The sequence below is a fragment of the Lycium ferocissimum genome, chromosome 11 (assembly GCF_029784015.1).
Source record: "Lycium ferocissimum isolate CSIRO_LF1 chromosome 11, AGI_CSIRO_Lferr_CH_V1, whole genome shotgun sequence".
NCBI classification, from domain to species: domain Eukaryota; kingdom Viridiplantae; phylum Streptophyta; class Magnoliopsida; order Solanales; family Solanaceae; genus Lycium; species Lycium ferocissimum.
This window is the reverse complement of record NC_081352.1, coordinates 45,919,600-45,934,640: the sequence shown is the minus strand read 5'-3', so window position 1 is coordinate 45,934,640 and position 15,041 is coordinate 45,919,600. Positions and strand designations below refer to the sequence as shown.

General features: G+C 34.2%; 2 pseudogenes; one reads left to right on the top strand and one right to left on the bottom strand.

Moving 5' to 3' along the window:
- The window catches only part of LOC132038407 (ATP-dependent helicase rhp16-like), a 99,861-nt pseudogene that overhangs the window by 53,762 nt on the left and 31,058 nt on the right, over window positions 1-15,041 (top strand).
- LOC132037105 (ATP-dependent helicase rhp16-like) lies at window positions 999-5,848 on the bottom strand (annotated as a pseudogene).

Sequence of the window (15,041 nt, the reverse complement as noted above, 5' to 3'; positions counted from 1 at the left end):
TTCCTCCATTTTTGTTTAACCTATTTTCGACCCATCTATATCTGACACACGTTGCCACTCCAAGTTATGTACAAGACAACCATAAAAATATATAAATAAGGCAAAGAGGTAAAGAGAGGAATCTGAAGAAAAAAAATCACTATTCATTATGTTAACGAATAGAACAAAGGATAAGCTTGTCTGAACCAAATCGCGAAAGAACTGGAAGGGGCCTAAGATGGAAAGTATCACGTAAACACAAAAACCAAAGGCAAAATAAAGATACACATTTCTATGACCATGCCTTGAGAGGGTATGAAGATGCAACTTTTATGATGTTAGTGACACTAAAATGGAAAGATACTTGTGGAATCAATTAGAACAATTTACAATTGATGGAACTAATCAACCGTGATTCGAAGCAAACTTAAACTCACTCTGGACAGATCAAAAGTTGTACAACAGCCTAAGGGCAAATGGCAGACACTAGGTACAAATTTTTTGCTAGAAGCTTTAAAAAAAAAAGAAGTAAATGTTAATCTGTTTTCTAAACGAAGTCGCGCTCGAACAGTAACCCCCACTCCTCAAACGACGCTTTCTCCTGTGCCTCAAAAGAATCGGTCATCGTCCCGCAATAAAGAGCGGAGGAGGGAAGGGTGGAAGCAAAGAAGGGGAACAAGAAATCGGAATGTAAATAACTTCACCATCGGCATTTTTTTGTCAGATAACATATGCAACAATCTAAACGACTGTAAGAAAAAGACACCTTTGAAGATGTTTCTTCTTCTCTTGCGACTGTAAGATCCTCTCGTCAATCGTATCATCAATAATAGATCTCACAATCCTAGTAATGAGAAGACACAAATAAGAGCCATTCAAGGGCATAAACATACAAGAATGCAAACACACACAATCGGTTTATATCTTTGCTCTATTTGATGGACTCTATCTTGGGCTTCTTCCTCTACGACCAGGATTCGAGCGGTGGTTCCATCAAGAAAACCTAGCATAGGTCAAGAGATGAGCCACATATCATGTACTTCTTTAATAGATGATTACAAGTCATAATGGTTCTTTAAGTGCAAATAGAAGTGAAGTTGAAAATATCAAGTGAACAACATAAGAGGAGATCTAAAGAGAAACAGGAATGCGACACTAGATATCCACAAGTCTTTGGATCTGAAATGGTTACCAGAGTCAACATTCACAGAGAAAGAAAATAGATCCCTTACATGTGATACAACTATAAGGGCAACGCCTCCAGCTTCAAAGCTCGCAAGCAATATCCTGCAATCTGGATCCTCAGTAAATCTGGTAACTGCTGTGTCTCTTGCAGAAACAAACATGTTTCCAACTAATTGAACAAATTTGACGCCCAACTGCCAAAAACATACATGACAAGCTTCTTTTTTGTTACACACTGACAAAAAAAAAAAAGGAGGGGAAAATGGGAAGGAAGAACATAAAATATTTTTATATCTTACATTCTGAAGAGAATATTGTATCAGATCCAAAAACGATGTGAACTGGCTGAAAACTACTCCTTTTGCAGAACCATCTCTTTCAAACATGAACCTAATTTCTTCTCTCTACATTTAAACAAAAAAAAAAAAGTAGAAATGAACATCAAGCATGTATTTAGCAGACACCCTTCACTTTGAAATTCATGATGGAGTTCCGTAATATCAAAGTAGAGATACTGTAGCAATATTATTGAAGTAGATCGAAGAGCTAAGCACACTAGCGCAGCGTCAATCAAATTGATAAGATTTAGATTCTTCAATTCTTTCACACTTGAAATGGGGAATATAATTAATGCATAGGCCTCACTTATTCAGGTGAATGGAGCACAACTAGATTCACAAAAACAGTTGGGTTTTCGCCAATGCAAAAGCACATTAATAGACATGCAAGATCATGAGTTCACACCTCTTGGGTTAGAACATCATCTTAGTTCTAACTCTGGTCATTTAGATGGTATAACTCTGAGAATCAATTAGCGGCATGACACTCCTTGCTCTATTTGTGAAAAGGAAAGAAACACATTAGGAAAAGAAGAAAAGCAAACTGAGAAAAAATATGATAATACTGTAGAATGTAATTGCATACTAGAGCTTCTATTTTAGTGCTTGTCCGGAAAGGATCGAGCTTAATTTTGTTCAATATACTTGTGGACTTAAACCCTTTGACAGTAGGTTTAGTAAGAGAATGCCGCTTATCATTATCTGTGTTGGACTCAGCATCTGTTTTCCAACACCCATAATATGTTTCAGAGAATTCCACTAGGAAAGGATGATCCAATGCCTGCAAATGGAGGAAGCAAAAGAAAAAGGCTTGCATTTAAGCTCATGTATAGGGAGGTAAAACTATATAATACGTGGGCCAAGCATAATAGAAGGACAAGAAAACTAAAAGCAGCCACTATAAAAATCAGTTTTTTCATATAATGCAAAAGATTTAGCTTTGACATGAGAAAATAATTTAAGCAAACAAATATCTTTAAAACCTTTCACAATGCACATCAAATAAGTCTTCCATAGTCCAATCTTTTATACCGATTTACATTTGGTCCACTTTGTCGATTAATTCACTCGTGGTTACATAATTCTCTTGACCAAATTGTATTAACTGTCCATTTTATCGTCCAAATACAGATCCACCAATCCAAGACTTCAATAAAACTAAAACAATGTAGAGCCTATTTGGATGGGCTTATTTTAAGCAGCTTATAAGCTGCTTTAGATAAGCTAAGTCAAACTGGCCCAATTATTTTTTTGAGCTTATTTTAAGCACAAAATGACTTTAAGCTGGCCAGTCAAACACTCAAAAAAGCTGAAAACAGCTTATAAGCTACTTATAAGCCAATCCAAACGGGCTCGTAATACTATAGTGATTAAATTTTAACGAGAAAATATTTATGTGAAAATTACACCAGAAAATTGAATAGGAAACGGAAGATGAAAATATAAAAGAAGTTTAACAATAAATATATATGCGGGTTTCGCGCATGTCATTTATACAACATTGTCTTCGTACCGTTGTATGCGTATATTTAAAGAGGGATAGTTCTTCCTTAGAGGTCCGGCCGAGCATATCTGCACAAAATACATCAGGGAAAAAAATACAGTTAGAAATAAAAATATCCTCTTCGTACTTTTAGCAGGCGAGGTAATAACACAAATGATTGAGAATTTTATGGGAAGAAAAAGACTTGTAAGATCTTACGTATTCAGTATACCTAGAAACTAACCCAATATGTTCCAAAACTACTTAAGAACAAATAATTATCGGAAACACATTACATGCAAGTACTTCATGCATAAGACAAGAAAACAGGATATGCAACCCAAAAAGGAAAACAAAAATGAGCCAATCCCGTGAAATAAATTCTATGGGAAAATGCTACTTTAGTGTGACCACCAAATTTGCAGCGCAAGAGACGAGCAAAGTGGAACTTGCAAACAATAAGAGCTCAGTTTTGAAAATAAAGTATCAGAGCGAGCATACTTATCCAACTTTGCCATGGTTTCTTCTAACATTTGTAGGTAGTATTCATTTTCATTCACGTCCAAAGAATCTTTTCTCACAATAACCTGAATCCAAAAAATAAGTAACAAACTACACCCATGAGAAATTATGATCAAATTGAAGCAAACAGCATTAATGTAAGACAAAACTTACACTCTTCCGGGGAAGTCCAAGATCTGTAGCTCTCTCCTTTTTGGTACGTTTTAGCAATAGGTTTTTCAAAATTTTGTGCTTCAACAAAACCATCACATCTCTACCAGTCACATTGGATTGAATTGATTCTAAAGGTTTTGCAATATACTAGAAAAAGAAGATGTTTCAACTTTACCATGTTAGCAATAAGATGAAGCCTCAAAAGTATGTATATTAATTACATATTACTTACTCTATTCCACCAGAGAAAGTGGCGTGCACGTTTGTAGCGGCACTGTGGGCACTCAGTTGAGAAGTCAGTACATCACATTTTTTTGAAATAGACAAAATTATAAATTGTTATCGCGCCAAGTAGGGGTACACCACATTTATCAAAGAACATATTATAAAAGAGATTTTTTGAGACAGTTACTGAACCATTTCAATAGCATTGGTTGAGAAGCAAAGAATAACAGATATTAAGTACTTGAGCCATTGCATCTTTTCACCCTCAGGGATAGGAATCAAGATTTAAAAACAGAAACTTTATGTATACCTATAATCAAGTGCTCTGCAATCACAATCTTTGCAAAAGTAATAAGCGTAAGGAGTAACTTGTAAGAAACGGACCTGTGCAAAAGTAAAGAACGTAATTAACCTCACAACAATAAAAAGTTCTGAAAAATGATAAACTTGCAGAAGTTTAACTTACGAACGAGTATAATTCTCCCATACGGTTCTGCAGGGTATACCAGTTAAGGCCCACTTGCAAGAAGATTCTAAAGCAAAAACAGCTCTTGCCTTGTTGCAGTGTGCATCTTTTACATAATGAGCCTATGCCACAGAAGTGCAATCAGGTAAAAAAAATCCAGATAAAAAGATTTAGTATCAAATGTAATTTAGGAATTCTACTCTCATGAGCGACTAGTTCCCATAACTAGGGCAGGCAGAAAGTAAAATAACATGCAACATCATTTAATATAGGAGCAGAGATCACATAAAATCCATGATCTGCTATGAAGATAAAAGATGGCTACCAAACTAAAATTTCAGATAAAATTTCACATGATGAGCAGTTAAGCAAATAAATGAATTAACTTAGGACAAAGACAAATTTCATGTTCTTATATTCTGATAAAGTTTAATACCTAAAATGTCAGAGAGGTATGTAGGTACTCTCACCGACATTATTCAATAATTAATTGTAAAAGTTTCATCATTACCATTATAAGACTCTTCACGGCATTCTAAGAGCCAACATAAGACTATTTACATTCTAATAACCACCATAGCTTCATTATTCAACAGTTAGCTATGTAGAGGTTTCTCCATAACCGCCATAGCTCATTAAGAATTCACCACACCAATCTCCACATTTTCAAGTCTAGCTTTGTAAGATATGGCCTTGGCCTAACTCAACCCAAAATCTAGCTCATGAGGGGAAGATCTATAATAAGCTTGAAGAATGTCTGGTACTTACAAGTTACATAAAGAGATCGTATAAACAAAGAAATGGACATATACAGGGAAAACAATTGAACGCCAATTGAAGAAAACAACATAATGCATGAATCTGTGAACGTATGACTTGCATCATCCAAAATGATGCGATCCCACTTCACTGAACGCAAAACTGACTTCCTCCTAGAAACATTGACTGAATTATAGTCGGCCTTGATAGTGGAGTACGTAGTAATGACAAAATCATATTCCTCCAGTTTGTGCATAAGTTTCTCCCTGTTGGCGCCATGGTAAACAAGAGTTTTGTTGCTTCCTTTAGTAGTGCAACGTTCAATTTCGCAAACCATTGCATTGCTCCAACCACAGGACAGACAACAAGAGTTTCTATAATTCGCGTTTAGCAAGCACAAGTGCGATGGCTTGAACAGTCTTCCCCATTCCCATTTCATCAGCAAGAATAGCCCCTTTGGCTTTAGATTCTTCTTGCTTTAATGACCAAGCCAACCACTCCTTTTGGTACCTCAACAAAGGGCAAGATCAAATCGGATGGTGCCTCGGCGCTTTGAACCGACACATTCTGATTATCTAAGTCTCAATCATCTGAATAATTCTCAAGAAGGAAATTATCCATTACTTGTTCCAGTTTTTCCCATATCAAAAGTGGTCTTTTCTTTTCCATCCTCTCACATTTTTTGCCCTATCGAGCAGCCTTCCCAGCAAGTTATAAATCTCAAACTTCACATAAAGATGGCCCCTACCATCTGATTCTGTCAACAATAGAATGGATTTCAGAATTGGGTCCACCCATGAGGATGGCCATATCTTGTGGTCCCTCTTAAGTAAATTTTAATCAAGTACTTCTTTTGTTTCTTTGTTTGGTTTATTCTTTTGAAATTCCCAAGTCTGACAAATTAAAATCGTTACTCTCTTTCTGTCATTGTTGCTAAATTTTGTATAATTCAACCAGGGGTATGACTCCTCGCAATGAAAGTGGTTCACAATCTCTCTCTGTTGCATATACTCACTGTACCTTTACAAAAATTTCACGTTTATGTTGTTATTTTTTCCTTTATTTTTTTAGATTTGAGTCCCGAGGTTCCGATCTTATAAATGCCTGTCTTGTTGTTTTTCCTTTCTTTTTCTAGAATTGGGTCCATCCATGAGGATGGGCATATCTTGTGTTCCCTCTTAAGTACATTTTAATCAAGTACTTTCGTTTCTTTGTTTGGTTTATTCTTTTGAAATTCCCAAGTCTGACACATTAAAATTGTTACTCTCTTTCTGTCATTGTCGCTAAATTTTGTATAATTCAACCTGGGGTATGACTCCTCTCCATGAAAGGTGGTTCACAATCTCTCTGTTGCGGCGTCAAGATACTCACTGTGTCCTCCAGGGCTTCATCCAACATATCATCAGGGGTATGGCTCCTCGCCGTTCGTCGGGTGTACCTTTCCGCCCGATAGGAGTCGCTTTGTCCCCCTCATGACGAGTTTCGTCGGTCGGATGTTCTTTTTGGGGTCCGAAGGGTACAAGATGCAAATCGTTGCGCTCAAATACGTCGTTATTGCCTAAACTGATGCTAATCTGGTCGTTGACACCGTTATTTTCCATAACTGAAATGAGATTTCTTAGTGAAAGATTTAAGCCAGTTAGTCCCAAAATTGTCCAAGTCCCACGGTGGGCGCCAAACTGTTTACTGTAAAACGTTACAGTTGAATTTGTAAATATGGTTCATGGATACTCGGATTGAGATGAACTAATTAACAAGTTAAAAAATAAGAATTAGCACTAGGAACTATGAAGGACAATTCAATTAAACGAAGGAACAACGTAAGCCTGAATCTCGGTGTTGCTATGAGCTGAGACCATTATAGAAGACATCTCAACAGATCTTGGAAACTCAATGTAGAACTAGACCTTCAGAAATAAAAGTGCTATGCTCTGTTAAATAGAGAGACACGATCCACACCCTCTTAAAGTCAAATGGATGCCTATAACAATGGCCGAGTAACGGCTGGAGAGGATCCTGGGATCTTACGTAATCGTTGACCTCTGAGCTTCATTCGATCGGGCCGCTAACCCATACTTAACCCCACTCCCCCTGAGCCGTGTTTGCGGAGACCGTGAGTAGGACGAGTGTTGTGACCGGTTACATGAACATAACCGGTACCACTTGATCGCTGACTCATGCCTGACCTGTCATGTGTCTGTATCTTATTGTCAACTCCGGATTTTACCCAATACACCATGAAAAAGGGAAAAAAGTGAAAAAGACTTTTAAAGTCCCTTGTTTCTTGCTGTCATCAAGCTTGAAGTTGTGCAACAAACTTTGATCCGCGACCTGCCCAAAACCCGACCCTTTTTTTTCCTCCCCGGCACCACCACAGTTAAGATTCCATGATATTTTAATTAATTTTTTCGTATAACGTGTGGACAAACTTTTTCATGTTAACTTCACTAATTGACTTTGCAGGTTTTCCATATTATTTCAATAGAAAAAAAGTAAAAAATAACTTACTAAAAGAACTTTGAATACGCCAACTTTCAACTTCAAGGAGAAAGTAAACTATTTCCTCTGCATCGATCTTGGATCATCAGCATACATACGGGGAAAAAAACAGAGTTGAAAACGATTGCTCTAATTTGATTGCTCTTTGGATATTGAAGTCTCGCTTTTTCTACCTCAACATACATATCATGTAAAAAATCTTCAGGTTCATCACATACAGCTATAAGTGATAATTATTTATACGTTGATAAGTGTTACAGTTCAAATCTCATCGATGAATATGAAACGTTGAATTGCATAATAAATTATTTTATATCTACTGAATGAAAATTAAGGTATCAAGTAAGATAAAAAAGGTCTATATATCTCATGTACTATTCAAAAGTATTCAATTTTTTTATCTTTCAGTAAAATCTTAAAGCTTGATATCTTCCTTAGATTACCAAGGTCCTTTTCATATTAGCCGTATCTCAACCCAGAGACTTTTCTCTCTCCATTTAACTAAATGTAACAAATATAAAGATAACATAAGTTCAACAAAGAAACATTTATAAGATGTGTATACAAACTAATAAGGGACTTAGACAAAGAGTAAATTATAGAAGGAATTAATATATTTATCAAAATGATGGACTTTAATGTTTCTTTGTCCCTCTACTTTCCAAAACCAATCCAAATGTAATAAAAATTATATTACCCCAATTTGTAAGAATTATATTGCCTATAATGTTACTTTAGAAATGCAACAAATTAAAAACAGTAAAATAGGAACTCACAAAACTGTTGGCAAATATATGTGTGATTTCATCTTTTCAAATATATATATATATATATATATATATATATGAAAACTAAAGGTTGTACTACAACGATCTTTCATCAAACATCCTTATTGATCTTAAAGTTATTTATCTGATGTAAGGTTGTACTACAAAACTTCTTGAAACTTTATTAGAATTACCTTACAATACATTAGAAAGAACTAAAGGGAAAAACAGTGAAAAGTAAATGATTTATCACTCATCTACTTACACTATTCTTGTAATTGTATATTTTAAATTGTTTTTATTCAGTTATTTTGGTCTTAAAATTATTCTTTCATCAAACATCCATATTGATCTTAAAGTTATTATCTGATGAAAGGTTGTACTACAAAACTTTTTGAAACCTCATTAGAGTTATCTTACAATCTTGTTTCACATGAAAAATCTCGGAATACATTAGAAAGAACTAAAGGGAAAATAGTGAAAAGTCAATGATTTATCACTCATGTACTTACACTAAAAGACAAATATTCTTATAATTGTATATTTTAAATTATTTTTATTCAGTTATTTTGGCTTTATTTTTAAAATTTAGATATGTACTAATATATATAAGTAATATATATATATAAGAAAGTATGAATACTAATTCGGGGGAATTTGTACTAAAAATGTTTTTTTTATTGAATGATGTATTTACTTCACATTCATTTTATTCATAAATTTAACCTATACCTATATAATTTTCTAATCAGTTTATCCTCTTACTTTAGTTGATTTCATACTTTAAAATATTTAAACAGTAATATATTCCGTGACCTTGAGGTATATTTTCCTCTTCTCTCAATTTTATCCAGTTCTGAATAACATATGTACTCAAGTATAAGCATCACAATTCACAACTAAGCTTGAGTACTAAATCAAGTGAAATTCGGAAGCGCATTATCAATTGGGCATGTCTATGCTAATACAAGCTCAGAGAGCAAAATTATTACCAAAAGTCGTGCAAATGAAAATTAAAACTCCTAAAAAGATTAGAGAAAATTACTTATTTAGGTGACAAATAACAGCAATAAATCAATGAAATGCACTATAGAAGCATGAACTTTCCATAAAGGACACAAATTTCGATAGATACATTTAGATAAGTAATACAAAATTTTCAAATTCAAAACAAAAAGTGCGTGAAACCAGTGAAAAAAATGTTTGGGACAAAACCTATTTATCTTCAATAAGTTAAGAACCAAAAGTAGAGCCCTTTAACTGTCGTCCAGCCCACTAATTGACCATAAAAATTGTTAGGAAAATAAATTGAGAGTAAATTAATGATTTGAAAATTAGATAGAGAATTTTCATTACACAAATAGGAGTAAAGGGGAGAGTATTAACATTAATGTGTGTATCAACTAAATAGGTGATAAAGTAGATAGTGGAGATAATAGGAATTCAACTTTTGCTTACCAATTTGCAGCAAATTTGTTCTTTTCATCATCAGGTTATTGGAAAAAGAAGATCTTGTTCAGCAACTTCATGCGTCTGTTTGATATTGTAGTGCTCTTTAATGAAGCGTTGCTCTCTATTCCAAAAAATAAAACTGTTGCCGTCTCTTTGTTGCATTAGTTTTTTTTTTTTTTTTTTTTTTTTTTTTTTTGCCTTAAATAGGGAATTTAGGTTAATATAAGAAGGGCATTTTGTTAGGGAGTTTATGTTTTTAATATAATATAGAAGATATTTCAGAGCATTCACAATTTACTTTATAGCTCTTAATAAAAGCACTTGAACCTAGGGCTGTGCATATTAACGGTTAAATCAATAACCCGAACCAATTATTGGGTTATTAGGTTAATGGTTCGGGTTAATGGATTATTGGTTCAGGTATCGGGTGGTGCCCTGTAGTTATTGGCTTATTGGGTCGGGTCATGGTTTGGACAATTTTGTCAACGGGTGAACCGATAACCCGATAACCATTTATTTAATTACAATTCTACCACAAGAATGTTGGGCAATTTGCAGGATTGCCCTTTGCTGGGTGTGGTCTTTGATTTTTTCCCTCTGCCTTTGCAAATTATGTCCATGCAAATTTTGCCTCATGGGCAGAATTTGCAAAACTGGTCATACAAATTCTGCCAGTTTTGCACATTCTGCCTTAAGGCCCAACTTCTGCCTTAAAATGGATAGATTTGCAAAATTCAGCCTTAAGGGCCTTAAGGCATTGCAAAAAACTCTGCCTTAAGGTAAAATTTGCAAAGGCAGAGGACAAAAATTAAAGACCACCAATTTGAGGGGTAAAACTTAAAGACTACTAATTTGAAGGACAAAAATTAAAGACCACCCCAAATGAAGGGAAATCCATGCAAAAAAAAGAAGAATGTTTCTTATTTTCCTTATGCATTGGTGTTTGCAGTGACAGGTTTGATAAAATCACACCTTTAGTTGGCCCAATTTTGTTTACGTCCTTCATAATAATTGTATTATTTTGTTCAACATAGTCTTAGGAGCTGAAGCTACTTTCAGTTTTGAAGATGGGTTCTTTGTTCTTGAATTTTTTTTTTTTTTTTGTGTGAAATCTTAATGAATAAACCGATAACAAACAACAACCGATAACCCATTAACCGATATCTTAACGATTCTTTAATGGTTTAACATATCTACAAACCAATAACCGATAAGTTGAACCGATAACTTTCAAACCCGAACCGAACCGACCGATATGCAGCCCTACTTGAACCGGGTCATTCGCACAAACGCCCCTATTTCGGGGTGGTCTTTAATTTTTGCCCTTTAAATTTGTGATCTTTAATTTTTGCCCTTCATTATTATTAGCACGGCATAATTTAGATTTCGCAAGGGATAGTTCACATTTAACTTCGGCATATATATCTTAACATCCACACAAATTATACCTGACAAGGAAAACTTTCAACACTCAACACAATTTGAAAAAAGACATAATTTAGATTTCACAAGGCATATTTTACGTTTAACTTCGGCATATGTATCATAACATACACACAAATAAGATGGACAAGACAAAACTTTCAACACTCATCATAATGTGAAAAAAAACATAATTTTAGATTTCGCTCGGCATAGTTTATGTTTAACTTCGGCATATGTATCATAACATCCACACAAATTATGCCGGACTTTACAAAACTTTGAACACTCAACATAATCTGTAAAAAGGCATAATTTTAGATTTCGCTCGGCGTAGTTTACGTTTAACTTTAGCATATTTATCATAACAACCACACAAATTATGCCGGACAAAGCAAAACTTTCAACACTCAAACATAATCTGAAAAATGCTAAAAAACTTATTCCGCATAACTTAATTCCTGCGTAATTTATGCCGAACGAGGCAAAAAGTTCTATTTCGAAAGATAAAAATGTTATAGAAATTATGCCTTGATTTGAGGCACAAATTAAAAATCGTAGATATTTAAAGACCAGTGCATTTGAAGGGCAACCCGCAAAAAAAAAATGAAAAATATCCCCTCTACAACTTAAAATGTACACGTATATTTAAAAATATACTAATTAATTTTCATATTTAAAATATACTAATAAAAAATTAAATTTAGTTTTAAGTCTAGAAATATGAAATTTATTACTATACATCATAAAACAAACCTACAAACACATTAGGATGAGTAATTTTTATTTTTTTTTATGTTGCATGAAACAACCTTTTCTGTTTGGGAAGAATAGTTAAAATATAATTAAGGGTGGTAATACAAATAAGATGGTAATAGCCTGTTTGGTCAAACTTTCTGATAAGTTATGCTATTTCGTGTTTTGATGATTTGCCAAACACTCTCGAGAAACCAGATAGGGACCAGGTGTGATCAGTTCCTTTGGCTGTGGTATATCGACTCTACAAAAAAGTTACCAGATCAGAGCCGATCATAAGAAAGAAAGACAACTGCAATGACTTGTTAGAGGCCAAACTAAAAGATGAAATGTCCCTATCTCTTCTCACATGCTCTCTCAGTTATAAACAACATGTTACAAGGATTAACCTAACACTTGAAAAATCTGAAAATCATATTCTCTCTCGAGTGCTAGCCGCCGCTGCTCTCAAGGTTCTCTCAAGAACAAAGCTGCCACAAGCTCAAGGACTAGATCTCGACACGGAAGATGTCTTAAGTCCTTAGGTTTGTTGAGTCTTTGTCATATTGTTCTTTATTTGTAATCCTACACTACTTTCAAGAAGTGTCATTGTAGGGAAGATTTCAACCGTTGTTGTTTTGGTTTCTTGGCTAGAGTTAGTCAAGGTTTGTAGCTCTGCAATAAAGTTATTGTAAAGGGTTACAATAGAGTTATTGTAAGGGGTGAGGGATTAAGAGGTTAATTCTTAGGTTGCAATAGGTTGTAATATGAAGTTACGTTGCTCAGTTTAGTGAAGTTGGGAAATCCTACTCCGATAGGTCGTGGTTCTTAATCCCTTGAGCAACGAGTTTTCATGTAAACATCTTGCGTTATTTACTTTCTGTCTTTTACTTGAGGGAACAGATAGAGAACCTGGTTCTCTATACTGTTTGATGGACTCTTAATTTTTATCACTTTCAGAATCTACTTATTTTAAAAATATTGTTTATCATAAGTATTTTTTTCAAAAAATGCTTTTCAAAAGTAGCATATTATGTTTTAACTTTTGAAAAATTGCTTATGCTACTACTCAAAAGCATATTTTTTTTAAAAAAAAAATCCTTGATCAGACACATTAACCTAAAATAAGTATTAATAAGAAATATACTTTTGACTTTCCAAAAGCAAGCCAAGCGAGCTACTCCCTCCGTTTCAATATATGTGAGCCAACCTATATGATTTTGAGTTTCGAAATTAGTTGATAGATAATTTCAAAAATATTAAAATATTCAGTGCAATAAAGGAAAATAAATACAAGAATTTGTAACTAAATAATTAGCTTCGTCAACAACTATTTTGTGGGGCATAGTTTCATTGCATATTATAACATCACTCATCCACTATTAATAAATCATACTTTCTAAGTTTCTTTACTCATTTGAGATTGAAAATCGTGTCAACATTTTTTGAATACTCAAATATCTTTTTTATAATAGTCGGACTATTAGCCAACATTTATTTAATTCAAAAGAAATGAGTAATCTAACATGTGATAAAGTTCAATTTGAATTATTGGATGCTATATTCTAAAAAACATTAGAAGAATAAAAAAGGGAACAACTTTTATACTCCCTCCGTTTCAATTTATGTGAACCTTTTCGAGCATTTGAAATAAACTTTATAACTTTGATACTAAATTTTGACATAGATTTTTCAAGTTTGTAAAAATAAAATTTACTTTATATATTTAGAAACTACATAAAAAGTACTATAAGTCATAATAATTTATAATTCAAATAATTTAGAAAAAAAGTAAGGAAAACATGGTCAAAGAACCACCCCGTAGACTCTCCAAATAGTAATAAGTTCACGTAAATTGAAACAACGGGAGTATTAGCTTTGGGCCCGGGCTTAGCAAGGGCTAAATGCCACTTGTAACATAGTACTAATAAAGACTCTTAAATCTAAAGATTTCTTGTTGCACGAAAATTTCCTATTTTGTGTTGGAGTTGAGAAAATTAAATCCAAATCCTATTCATACATGGTTTTGAGGAGTGAAATTCTATTCCTACATGGTTTTGATTTGCGTCTATTTATTTATTTAAAGTGAACCCGGCTGTCATTGATACACTGAACAGGGCAGTGGAGAACCTAAAGCAGGCAACATGTATTCACTGATCAAACAGGAATTAGACAGACTAAGCCATTAGAACAGCAATAGAAGGACAAGAAGTACGTTACCGATAATAAATCCGAATCTTCTTCATCGGGCTCCCTACCGACACAAGATGTTGTGAATGCTAGAGATCCCGCGGGTGCAGATGTTACTTTAGATGCGACAAATATAATTAGGAGAAGCTCTAGGGTGAAAATGAAAAATAAAAGACTTGGTGACTACATTGTGAGTAATGAAGGCTAATAGAAAGCAGTTACAAATAGGGCACTCAGTTGGCATCGTGGAAGTTCTAGTAATTTCATTCCAGTTGTGTAGTCGAACAATTTCAAGTTGTAATCGTTCTTTTCCGTTGTTTAATATATAATCAGTTGGGTTTGCCTTTCGATTTTGTGTATTTGAATCGTAGCATTGGTGCTTTCATTGATTTATGTCGGATTCTACATTCAAGACGCCGGCTACTTCGGAAAAGGCTGCTACACTGTCCGATTTGGGTTCTAATTCTGAAGTTTAATTCGCCTTTCAACTCTGTTTTTTTCCCCGTATGTATGCTGATTCTGAAGATCAATGCAGAGGAAATAGTTTACTTTCTCCTTGAAGTTGAAAGTTGGCGTATTCAAAGTTCTTTTAATAAGTTTTTTTTTTCTACTGAAATAATACAGAAAACCTGCAAAGTCAGTTAGTGAAGTTAACATGAAAAAGTTTGTCCACACATATAGCTGTTATACGACAAAATTAACTAAAGTATCATGGAATCTTTACTGTGGTGGTGCCAGGGAGGAAAAAAGGGTCCGGTTTTGGGCAGGTCGCGGATCAAAGTTTGCTGCACAACTTCAAGGTTGATGACAGCAAGAAACAAGGGACTTAAAGTCTTTTTCACTTTTTTCCCTTTTTCATGGTGTAT